Raw genomic sequence first — 14,347 nt, forward strand, 5'->3', positions numbered from 1 at the left:
GAACTTCCACTTCTGCCCTATTAAAGTTGAGACATCGAGCCATACGTCCAGATAAATCTAACATTTATAACATATACGCGGACAGAATGGATAGAATGGTTATTTTCGTGTTCATTGTAATGTTTTCAGAACCGAGGCGGTAATTCACCGGTGAACAGGTTACAAGCAGCACAGCTCGATTTCACCGACTTCCAAGACATGGGCAATGTGATTTGCGGTATGACGTCATCATACGTGGACCGCATTCAGGCTGGCGTTATCAAGCGACTGTTGAGTAGACTGGGTCAGTGTGGGTCACTCTCGAAACAAACCATGAACAAACTTATGACGAGTGCATTATCGGAGGATGGGTGAGTCTCAAACGTTTACAAATTCATTTTAGGTTTCCAATAGAGCAGTTTGGAGTTCGAACTCTGTTACTGCGGAAAGTTAAGCAAGTCCTGCTGTACCATGTATATCCTGTCGAAAATATTAGGCAGCTGTTTTTGGTCCAGTTACATTTAGGCTTCTCCAAGGTGGGGGTCTGAAAATCTTACACAATATGTTGTTTGGACAAACGATGGACAAAAATAAGAAGTTAACGTTTGTAAACTTAAAATGTTCCTGACCGTCACTTTACGCCGTTTTAATGTTGGTTTGTTTTACAGGTCGCTATTTTCCTACAGAGAGACAATTCTAGCAGCCGGTGGTCTAATAACAGAGTTATCTGATGCTCAGTGGACGCTTGTTAATGAAGTAAGACAAAACTACCTCCTCTCAATATGGCACCTGTTCCGCCTGTTACCGTCTGTTCCAAAATAGGATTACACTGAGTGGCGTACAAAGTGTCGCGTTTTAAGTTATGTTTACACTTTATGCAGGTTATGTACTATTACATAGCAGCTAGCTTTCCTTTGTAAACTTTGATGAATATAAATACGGGGAGACATGTAGACATGTAAGTCTCTTTACATGGTCAGTCATGATTATGAAAGTTAGTTAGTCTGTTGATTATTTGGGTTCTTGGGTCTTGTTCTAAACCACGTTTTGTGTTAACAGGACGAGTTTGCAGCTGTTATATCGGACTTGACCTCTGTCATTGACCTGAGATCACAACTGATGACGTCACGCGTGAACAACGGATTTTGGCGGGAACGGTCTGATTCGGATCGTGCTCAACTGGCAGCTGACTTGCAGCGATTCGGAGCGAATGCCTTAGCTGCTTTGGGTCGGTCAGCCAGCAGACGGCGGAAGAGGTCGTCGTGTGAGTGAAACATTAGTTTCAATTTATAAGGGTAGATGTTAGATCCTATTTTGCGTGTTCTAACATCATCATGTAGGATTTATGACAAACACATAGACATTCAGATATGCTTTAATAATAGGATTTATTTACCCTCATTTGACAATTCTTTGACCAACTTGGTGTCTTTACCTTAGGCAGTTTGATCAAGGATCGGACAAGCACTGCCAGCCTGTGTTTTAACTACATGTATTTGAGCCATAGAGAACCCTACGCGGCTCACATGTCTTCTGACATTATCTCGTATGTCTTCTGGCACTATCCCCCTATGTCTTCTGGCACTAGCCCTCATGCGTCCTGACATTTTCCTCAGTGTCTTAGACAGCATACCTGCTGTCTTCTGACATTATCCCCTATGTCTTCTGACATTATCCCCTATGTCTTCTGGCACTATCTCTCATGCTTCATGCCATTTTCCACAATGTCTTATAACACCTATCCCCTTTGGGTTCTGATATTATCCCACATGTCTTCTGGCACTATCCCTCATGTCTCCTGACATCTTCTCCAGTGTCTTCTGACGCTATCTCCATGTCTTCTGACACTATCCCCCATGGCACTATACCCCATGTTCTGTACGGCATGTGTTTCAGGTGTCACCTGTGCTGATATTACCCTCCATGTTCTATACTTCGCTATTTTTCTCTTCTAGCGGGTGTCACCTGTGCTGATATCAAGTCCCTTGGGTCGGCTGCCTCTTCCCTCACCACCTCCCAGATAGCTGGGTTGTCTTCTTCAGACTGGACCGACTGTCGCGAAACCCTGGGTGCCATGGCTTCCTGGACAACAGATCAGCTGACCGCCTTAGCTTCGAAGGCCAAATCAGAAGTAAGGCAACTTAATATGCCAAATGGTTTAGGGACTTGATGAGAAGATATTCATAAACTACGTAAGTTCTTCAGATAACTATTAAGCGTTCAAAGCTTTCATTCGTTAATTCTAACGAGTATTATCCCGAAAACTACAAATGGGCAAAAGTCTCCTCATCAGCAACATCAACAACAGCAACAGAAAGTGATCACCTCAGATGAGAAAATAAATTAGACAATATTGGACGAGGACTTTACTCATAATTATCAATTATTGTGTTTCAGAGTGGCAGCCCCAGCAGCTGGAGTAAATCCATCATTGAGCAATCTGGATCCATAGTGGCTGGCTTATCTGCCAGTGAGATAGGCACGCTGGACCTCACTAACATTGATGCCGTTTCAGCCATAGGACAGTTCGATCTGTTCACCAACCAACAGGTAAATCCACATCAATAGGCAACATTCATCAAAGATTTTACGCACAAGAAATCTTTAAATAACAAAGAGATGTAAGAAGCTTCAAATGAACCAAAACTTTAATCGTGTAGACTGTTTTGGTGTCCAGCATCTGCCCATTCACATCATTGTCATCAGAAGCATAACTTTTTGAGATGCCATTGCTGATCTGTATGGTAGAGTAATGATGTCCTACAGTTTCTAATTAACTGTCTCACAACAGAATCAGTAGCAGCTGGGATTAACAGGACAATGCGACATCCTGAAGAAGTTATCGAAAATTTGACCAAACCGTTTTTTGTAATTCAGTAAGCCAATATTTGGGATAAGTTTAAAAAGTTGGCGTAGTTTGGGACATAACAAAATTGTTTCGTTAAATGGTGCGCGTAGAGATTCATATATTTTCCCTGACTTCTTGATTTCCAGTTGTCCGCAGGGTTCACACGCTGGCTGTCACAAGTACATGGGGGTAACGCTGCTAGTGTCACCGCTATCCAGCTTGCGTCAATCGGGCACTGGGCATGCGGAGCGTCAGATGCTCAAATCGGAAGCTTTTCAGCTAACGTAGTCAGGTACACCACTTTAAAGTCAGCTACCGGATAGAGGCGACAAAGAGAAAGAAAAAAAATGCTAAAGAATTCAGTTTTCAAACATGCTCAACACTAAACTTGAAATATTACGTACCCATTTCTAGCTGTCGAACTTTTTCTCCTTGCAAACTTGCTGTTCTCAGAGGGGTTTTGTTCCCCTAACCTCCTGTGAAATGACGCTATGATATTTGATGGCATGATGGTATGTTTTATTTGCAGCCAAACTCTTAGTAATGTGGGTACTCTTAGCTCCTGTAAACTGATGAAGTGATATTTGATGGTATGTTTATTTTCAGCCAATCTGCCAGTAATGTTGGTACCTTGACCTCCTGTGAACTGATGCAGTGGACGGCCTATGGTAGCAAGGTGGTGGAGTATTACGGGGAACCAGTTGATAGCTGGAGTGTTTCAACTGTCAGCGACATAAAGGCTGTTATAGGTATGACAACGTTCTTAACATGCGTAGATAAAAATCACAGTCAAACGATGTCCAGATCGCAATCAAGGCCGTCAGCCGTCATATTTGTACAGAAATGTTTCATGTTTTATCACCACAATCCACAGGGATATCGTGTAATAGTATCACGAAGAGTACAACTAACATACAAATGTAGAATTACATATTGTTTTGTGTAATTAGAATGCTACTTGTGTTTATAATCTTGTGCTGTTGTGTTGAAAATCCTCGTTGATAATGTGTTACCTGTGTTGATAATCTTAACTGGCACTATGTTGTTGTGTTGAAAATCCTCCTTGACAATGTGTTGTTTGTGTTGATAATCTCCACTGCCACTGTGCTGTTGTGTTGAAGATCTTCATTGGCCATGTGTTACTTGTGTTGATAATCTTCACTGGCACTGTGGTATTGAAAATCTTCAGTGGCAATGGGTTACTTGTGTTGAAAAGCGATGTTGTGTTGCTGTATTTGTCCTGCCTGTCTTGTTACTATATGCCGTTATATTTCCAGGTGGTCTGAGTAAGGCTCAGGTCTCTGTCCTCACCACAGACCAGATCGCTGTCATCTCCACAACAACAATACCGGTCATCCCGCCCATAAACTTTGCTGTAAGTTAGATCACCTTTACATTTACTGTGCGTTACTTTGTCTGGAAGAACAAAGCTTACTTCCAAGGGTGCCCATACCGGTTTCTGGCGGGTATTTCGGATATTTGGATTCTAGTTATGTTTTCTCTTCCTTTAACATGTCTTGAACTGTTCCCTTCTAGATTTGTTTTCTGTTGAAACATTTTGCCTAGTCTTCAAGTTTCTACCGTTCCTAACAGGAGCTTATGAAAAATAATAGAAATAACACAAATGTTTAAACACGATGTTCTGTTTGCAGAGCTTCACTGTATCGCAGTTGTCATCATTTAGCATTGCCCAAGCCAATGCAGTGACTAGCAACCAGCTGTTGTCTCTGAATGATGACCAGGTGGCCGCCCTGCAGAGTGTAGCTAGTACCATAGCCACGGCCACAAACCAGGAGGACGATGACAATGGTAAGCTATGCTATAATTATATCTTTGCTTTAATCATTCTGAGCGCACTCAACAGCCTGTTGATCACGATGTAGTTTTGTTGTAAGCAACCTTGGTACGACTTCATTCTTAACATAATGGTGCTGACTTCCTATCCGGCCGTAAGTGGGAAGGTCTGCCAGCAACCTGCGGATGGTCGTGGGTTTCCCCCGGGCTGTGCCCGATTTCCACCCACCATAATGCTGGCCGCCGTCGTATAAGTGAAATATTCTTGAGTACGGCGTAAAACACCAATCAAATAATAATAAATAAATCTTAACATAATGGCAATGTATTAGTTATGTTGGTCTTATGCTGTGTCACATCACAGTGAAAATATGCTTTGTCAATACTGACGACCTGATGACACGCTGATGACGTGATGATATGCTGTAAGCACCCTGACGGCGTGATCACACGTTACAATTACACTGACCACACTGGCCGACGTTGATGACATGCTATAATCACACTAACGACGTGATGACATGCTACAATGACACCTGACTCTACTGACAACGTGATGGTGACAATGACCACACTGATGACGTGATGATATGCTATAACCACCCTGACGACGTGATGACATGCTGTAGTCACACTGACGACGTTGATGACATGCTACAATGACCCTGACCACACTGGGGACGTGATGACATAGTACAATGACACTGACCACACTGGCGACGTGATGACATGCTACAATGACACTGACTAGACTGACGACGTGATGCTAAGCTTTAATGATGTTGACGACGTGATGACACGCAGTAACACCATAGATAATATGATGGCGTGCTATAACCACACTGACGATATGATGACATGTTACAACCCACATTGATGACGTAATGACACGCGATAGCCACACAGATGGACGTGATGACATGCTACAATGACACTGACACGTGGTGACATGCTACAACCACATTGATGACATGCTACTGTACAATGACACCTACGAAGTGACACGCGATTAGCGTGATGGCATGCCATAACCACACTGACGACATGATGACATGCAACAATGTCACTGATGACGTGATGACATGCTACAACCACACTCACGGCGTGATGACAAGCCCATAACCACATTGACAACGTTATGACACGCGATAGCTATGCTGGCGACGTGAGGACATGCTATTATCACACTGACGAGGTGAGGACATGCTGTAATCACACTGACGATCTGCCACCAACCACACGGCATGCGATGACACGCGATAACCACAATGGCACCTGATGACAACCACATTGATATAATCACACTGACGGCTTCCTTTAATCACACTGAGGACATGCAACAATCACATGACATGCTATAAATACGGTGACGAGGTTAGATTATGTTTGCAGCTTCACTGTGTACGCAGGTTTTGTTACCGGGCCAGCTTGACTTGCCTATCAGGTTTGTCTGATGGTGGATATACCTTTGTGTTGTAGGTGTCGGTGCCATAGCCGCTGGTCTGGTGACTGTGTTGATGGGATTTTGTTACCACCGCCCTCCTCGTGCTGTAACATCTGCGCCATTAGACAAAGATACGCCAACTTTTTAAACTTATCCCAAATATTTCCCCGTAATATTATGAACCGCGAGAAGTTAATGTTCAAATGTAATTAATTTTATAAATAATATTGTAATTTTCTAAATTTGCACAGAAAACTATATTTATTAAATTTCAGAGAATATACATTTATAAGCAGATTCTGTAAATATGCTGTTCATTCTAGTTCAACAACACAGTAGTACAAGAACATTACAAGCTATGTGATATATGGGTAAACACAAATTATATACATCTGTTACCTATAATTAAGATACTTTTATGTTTATATAAACATGTAATTGTACATACAGTAATTACAAATCGGTGATAACTATGTACTAAAATGTATTTATTCTTATTTTGTAACTAACTATGTTTTTACAATATCTTCAATATACTATGTTTGTTGAACTTTCGTTACCTGAATTTATCAGAGTTTGTCTTGGGTTATTACAGTTATGTGCCAGTTTTAGGTTGTTGAATAATATATAAACATTTGTATAACTGGTTGACTATTTTACAAGAAATAACTGTTCAACTAACTGGAAAAACGATAACAGCGTGGCTTCTTATTGGATACTTGTCAGGGCACAAATGGCTTGTCTACTGAGATATCGTCAGGAGGGGCATGCCGATCATGTCCGTTCTTTGATCATCAGTAGAAGATGAATATAATATAGGTGTAAGAGTGATATAACCAAAAAAACCATGACTAGAAGGGTCATGTCGATATAGCCATACTGTGATATCAGCGAAAGATTATGTCGATGTAGCTGTACTTAGATATCACCAGAAGGATAATATCGATATAGTCGTAATGAGATATTGCCGGAGAGATCATGTCGATCTAACCCTTATGTGATATCACCAAAAGGATAATATCGATGTATCCGTACTGTGATCATCCTTGGAAGGATCGTGTCGATGTATCCGTATTGTGATCATCACCAGAAGGATCGTGGCGATATAGCCATTCTGTGATATGAGAAGGACTAAGTCAATATAGCCATACTGTGATATCAGCCGAAAGACTATGTCAATATAACTGCACTGTGATATCGCTGGAAGAATCATGGCGATACAGCCGATTTCACCAGGATATTGTGAATATTGTAAAATTACTGAATGGCCATATCTCAAAGCTTTTCATATCACCAGAAGGGTCATGTCAATTTAGCCCATACTGTGATATCAGCGGAAGGATTATGTCGATATAGCTGTACTTAGATATCACCGGAAGGATTAGATCGTTCCAGTCGTACTGTGATATCATCAGAAGGATAATGTCTGTATAGTCGTAATGAGATGTCGCCAGAAAGATCAAGACGATATAACCCTTCTATGATATTACCAAAAGGATGTCGATAGAGCTGTACATTGAAGGCTTATGTAGATCTATCTTTGATATCAGCGGAAGGATTATGTCGATATAGCTGTACATAGATATCACCAGAAGGATAATATCGGTACAGCCATACTGTGATATCATTGGAAGGGTAATATCTGTATTGTTGTACTGTTGTAGCGCCAGAAGAATAATGTCTCTATAGTCGTAATGGGATATCGCGAGAAAGATCATGTCGATATAACCCAGAAAGTTCATGGCGATATATCTGTACTGCGATATCACCTGAAGGGTCATGTCGATATAGCCTTTAACTCGAATACATTGTGGTATACATTATCTGGAAAAGAAGCCTTCTTAATGTTATTGGATTTAAACTTTTTAAACAAGTACTCTTAAGGACTAATATCACAGAAGTTAAATATAATAGCTTCCCGGTATTTGTTTTGATTTTCATCGATTGAGACACGTGGTTAGCCATACTACTCGGCAATAGATTTATTTGTCACACCAGTGTCGTAAGGTCCCATATTGTCTGCAATAGTTGTGCATATTAAAACACACGTCGCATATACCTCACCTTTATCGGTTATGGCAGTGTCAGGCATATTGTATGCTCTACCATCAATTAGCGGCTTAACAGTGTCCCAGACCTTGGCACTTGAAAGGTCATTATCACATGTGTCTTTAAGATAATTACAAATACGCCGTTTGCGTATAAAGTTTCTCTGTTGTCAGAAGTTCCCCAACTTCATTTACGAAGGAAATTCTTTGTTGAATTTCTCCTTAATAACATCTATGTGGAATTTGGGGAAGTCATAGTGTCAACAGTATATAGGTATTCTGATGAGTACAAATTGTGTCTCCCTTGGATGACCTATACTTGTTCTCGTAAGACCATGACATTATGCCGAAACTATTGAAGAGTGATCTTTACCAGACGGTATACTGATGATCTGCTACCTTTAAGCAATCCATGTATAGCAAAGACTGTGAAAGATATCCATCCACCGTCACTGGGTTTAAAGGAAACCACAGACATTCCAGAAGATACATCCTATCTGGACCTGTATTTGCACAAAGATCAAAATGATTTCCTCTCTCGCAGACTTTACCACAAGAGGTAAGGTTGCGCTTTGATTGCAACTGTTCATTCATCCAAATCGGCGATCTAATTCAACACGATGAATGTAGAGCCCCTATACCCGGGTTAAGCGGAATTAGACACAATCGAGAAGCAGAGTGCCTGAGATTCTACACACGAAAGGTGGGTTCAGGCACGACCTGAGACGGGGAACGTCCTCAAGTTCTCCTTGGGCGCCAGGTAAGATGGATTTAAGCAGATGGCTTTTATGCAGCTTTAGGCTCGTTGAACTCCACTAGCCTTCCGTCAAAATGGTGTGCAAGTCAGCGCGCCACACGTGGGTGTCCACCACTAGCTTTGGAAAGGTCGATGGTCTACACTGGACTCACCCATTTCTTTCACGCATAAAACTGACTACCATCAAAGAAGTGGAAACTTCCTTAGTATGGTGTTAATGCACCAAATAATAATGAAATAAATAATCTAGTAGGCACTCCGAAAGGGCAAACCTCCATGAGAGCTAGACCTAAAAACTTCCCATTTCAGACAAAATGGACAATACTCTCTTGCATTCGTACCGTATATTGCAAGGTGAAGAACAAAATTTTGTTGGTTGGTGGTACTTGTGCCAGGTACAAGCTGTGCACAAAAGTTAACATAAGATCAACTGAACGTTCGAACGTTCATTGCCATCAAGACCCCCGACGACAGTGGAGCTATAGGCAAACTCAAACATTTTCTGTCAGCAATTAAATAGGTTACTAGGAATGAAACAAATCATGGTTAACTGGCCCAAAAAGCCCTACATATATTTCAAACATCAAGTTTTCATTACTCAGTCAAAAATATAATAAACAATCTAATAAATAAACGTAGTCCCAGACCATTTGCTAACTATTGCCCTGTCACAAGAAGACACAGTATTTACACACATCGAATGGATGGTGGTCGTCATATGACTGTAAAATAGTTAAGAACATAGATACATGAACTAACAAATCGTGTGTCAGGGCGCCTGAAACACAAGCATCTGTATCAGGCGATCCATGACGTCCAATAGCTACTACTGGGCCACTGTACAGGCCTAGGTACAATTAGTTAGGCCGCTGTACAGACCTAGGTACAATCAGTTAGGCCGCTGTATATGTCTAGGTACAATCAGTTAGGCCGCTGTACAGGCCTAGGTACAATCAGTTAGGCTGCTGTACATGCCTAGGTACAATCAGGTAGGCCGCTGTATATGTCTAGGTACAATCAGTTAGGCTGCTGTACATGCTTAGGTACAACCTGTGAGGCCGCTGTACAGGCCTAGGTACAATCAGTTAGGCCTCTGTACAGGCCTAGGTACAATCAGTTACAGAACTTTTCACACCATTCCCTTTCTGGATCTTCGATACATTAAAAGATCCCAGCGACCTACAATAGCTTATTGATAAGCTTCATAATTAACTATGGATGATTTTCTTGTCCGATATATGGGTACATCTATAGGCCTCCTTTACGCTCTACAGTGTAGTAGTATGGTCGACTGAATCAGCGAAGGGTTAAAATTGTAGTGTGTAGATAATGAAGGCTGTCATATTTAAAAGCCAAAAAATGTATTTTCCATCTCGTTTCTGGTAATATACGTGCATCTTGCCTCTCCCAATTTATGTTAGCCGTTTACACACTTTTTAGGCAGACACAGATGCTCTAAGCTTAAAGGCAGTTTTGCGATGCCCTTTGAACAGTTTCTTAGAGCAGATTAATACCGCATGCTCTGAGGAATAACACTTTGTGTGTTTTATATATTTTATTTTCATAAAATTATTTTCCATAGATGATCTATATTCTTCTTCCGTTGTTATGGATATATGAATGCCTTTGATATCTACCTAAGTAGTACATAGGCGCACTTTGTACAATTGTCATATTTTTAAAAATGTTTTCAAATCACGTATGAGTTATTACTGTTTTACGTGTCAATACTCACTTAATGTATGCAAGAAGAACAATCTACCTACAAACACGAATTATTGAAATCATACACACCATGTTGCCATCAACAACTCATGAATAATTCCAGACTTTGCTCGTGACTGTATTGTTTCCGCGAGTGGATGACGTCCACACTGTGGATACAGAACAAAGACTGCGGAGCATCAGCTACCAGATATCCTAAGTTATTATTAAACACTCTCCTTCGCTTTTTCCAGACAGTTCCACTAATGCGCAGCATTTTGAATTGTATTACTTATAAGTACAGCTATCTCAAGAAACAAATGATACACAGAAATGATTTCACCCATCATAGGTAAACAAGTGGTTTAACTGGGAGCATGCATTGGCGTTGTTGGGGTACTATAAGACATGTTCCGGCATGTCCATCGGGCCAACATCGAAAAAGTAAATTGTTTGCCAAGAGGTATTAAAATATTCAATATCACTATAATGTGACTTGAGTTCATTAACGTCATGTCATTAAAATTTATATTTGCGCTCACTCAGCGGATATTTGACTGGGTGTCATTTCACAGCACCGTCACTTCACCTATCGAAGTTGAATAGGCTGTGTTTTCTCTGTTTCCAGTCCAAACCCCGAAGACTCTGTGATAAGGGTGAAACACGTTCCTGACGTGATGAAATGGGTCCACACCCCGGCCGTGCACTTAGCATGGCTTGCGCTGGGTAAGTTCTCAGCTAATACCAGGTGGAATTTCCGAGCGTTGTTTTCATAATAGCGTTGTTTTCATAATGGACAAAAATGTACTTTGTTCTTCTGAGAAAGAAGAGTAAGGATCGGGAAAAACACCTCGCTACATTGTACGAAAACAGTAGTTTTCTGCATTATTGTTAACGCCGCTTCTAGATTCCCTCGCTGTCATTGTTCATTAGACCTTGCAAAAGATTGACACATTATATTAGGAACTCCGGTTTCCTTCACTCACGAAAAATGCCCTCTATTCTATGCATGGTGATAATAAATACCACGAAAACTATAAGATTATAGGAAAGAAATTTGCATACATGTAGCGCGATAGCTGCATGAACGTCAAACGAACTTCAAATAAATAAATAAAAAAAATTAACAGTGCTGTTTCTTTTCTCATACAGGGATACTAGTCTTGAGCGCCCATATTACTCGCGGGTCTTGTAAGTACACTTCTTCAAAATAATTCTTTAAACGTTTAATTGGTCAACAAATATTTCTCTGTCTTGCCTTGGCTCTTCAGAAGAAAATCAGACAGTAACAATGTTGTTCCTCTCAAAGACATGGCCTACTTCTCCATATTTCTATATAATAGACTTATTCCTGTTTTTTGATGTTGCGTCTCCATATCACAGGGTTGTGGAATAAAAACACAGATGATGAGAAAAGTGACATTGAGGGTAAGTCGATGCCGGGTTTATCAGGCTTATGGGGAAAGAAGATGGGGAATGCGGGTGCGAAGAAGACACAGGCTGCAACATCTCCCAAAGACGACGAGGTCGTAGCCGAGAAGGGAGCTGTAGCTAAAACAATTCAGAAGACCAAGGAAGCAGTGGGTAAAGCGAACAACGTAATCAAGGACACTGCCAAGGAGGCTACCAAGAAAGTCATTACGACGGTTAAAGATTCCTTGCAAAATACAATGCCAATCATCAAGAAGACTTCGTCGGAAACCATTGAAAATGTGAAAAAGGCTGTAGATAATGCGAAAGACACCGCTGCGAAAACGATGGAAAATCGAAAAGCTATAATTGACGAAGTGAAACCTATGGTAGAGAAAGTAAAATCGGACGCCGCCAACAAAATTAAAGAAGCTAGAACAAAATCTCAAAACTTTATAAAATCGAGTGGATGGTGGTTTCCCAAAAAAACAGCGACAAGTATCTGGACCACTTCGGTGAAATGGACATCGATTATCAAACCAAAAGAAGAAAGGCTAAAACTCTATTTGGAAAAAACGTTTGGTACCAACAATTTCGACGATCTTTGCACCAGCAGAATTTTGCAACTGAGTGCAGAACTGAAAGACATGACCAACGAATTTGTCCGTGAAATACCAGATAAATGTGTAAGTATAATATTTCCGGCGCCAGAAGCCTGACATCTAACCCTACGCATTCAGTCCTCTGCCTCACCAATCTATTAATTTTAAATTATTGTTACTGTGCTTTTTGGACAAAATTACTCTAAAGAAGACATTTCCTCCATTGTAAATTTACTCTCCCAAAGTCTTTACAGCGGTTTTAATTTTTCGGTGAAACAAATACGGTAAGAATCATTTCTATACGCTAAATATGCGGCGTGATTTCATCAGTAATGAAATGATATCTGTTCCCAGTTTACCACTCAACTTCTTGAAAAGGCGGAAGACTTGAATCTTTTAAAGAAGTTAACTCTGAAGAAAAAGTTTGAGAAAGTTCTCCCTACAATGTCGTCAGCAGACAAAGTCAAGGTCATTTCTCAGTAAGTGAACCAAAACATGATATGGTGTAATCAAAGTTAGGCTTCAAATATGTCAACGCAGTAAAAGTAAGAAGGGATGGCACGTTAGGCTGGAGAAACAAAGAGATAACAACAGCGATAAAAGGTATATTTGAATGTGATTACTGGTGAATATATGATTTTTAAAAAATTTCACATGTATAGTGGAAACATGTGCTACAGTACTGGAAAACCGCCTGTACCGTTTTTTGTTTGATGTTACAGGAATCTGGGTATGTTCGGCGGGAGCAAAGAGATAATAAATGGCCTGACAGGCGACGAAGCTTTCAGTATCTGCGAGACAGTAAACGTGAAAAACGTTCCTCCCTTCTTGACCTACGGGGTAAGTGTGGGATGTTCGAAGAGCAATTAATAGCTTCTGACTCTAGGCGAAAATAAGCACGCATCCTTCTCATTTATTAGATAATAAACTCTACCATTCGGAATCCTTCCTTTCTTTAGTAATAATGCCCTATCGCAGTGAATAACCTGGATAGGGCCTACATATTTTACATCACCTGGACGGAGATTATAGCGTTGACAAACACGATGCTTGTATGTGAGTTTACCTCATGTAGAACCTTTTGCAGAAAACCTTCTCTGACAAGCTGAGCGATCGTCTGAAGGCGTGTGTACATGAGGATGTGGTTTCAGTCAAAGGATGTGCTACATTTCTGTCAGCTGCCTTGAGTCCATGTGTCGACAAGATGACATGTACTCAAAGTAAAGATTTTGGAGAGGCAAAGTTGCCATACAGTCTGGTGAGTGATCTCTAAAAGTAATCATCATGCATGGCTGGTTTCATGAACCAGTGAATCTGGCTGCATGTACATACTTTCGGAGGTAACAAAAAAATCCACCCCTCACATTCAACTTCCTGTCTTCATTGTCAACTTATACTCACAATTGCTTACCTGAATGTCCGTCGACAAATTTCATGACATATAATATATATATATAAATATATATATATATATATATATATATATATATATATATATATATATATATATATATATATATATATATATATATAAAAATATATATATATATATATATATATATATATATATATATATATATATATATATATATATATATATATATATATATATATATATATATATATATATATATATATATATATATATATATATATATATATATAATATGTAAAGATAACCTTGTATAGATAACAGTAGTATTACTATAACTTTCATTTTATTTAAAACAACAAATCCATGACCTTATAACCTTGCCAATA

Source organism: Liolophura sinensis, chromosome 1 (genome assembly GCF_032854445.1).
Source record: "Liolophura sinensis isolate JHLJ2023 chromosome 1, CUHK_Ljap_v2, whole genome shotgun sequence".
NCBI classification, from domain to species: Eukaryota; Metazoa; Mollusca; class Polyplacophora; order Chitonida; family Chitonidae; genus Liolophura; species Liolophura sinensis.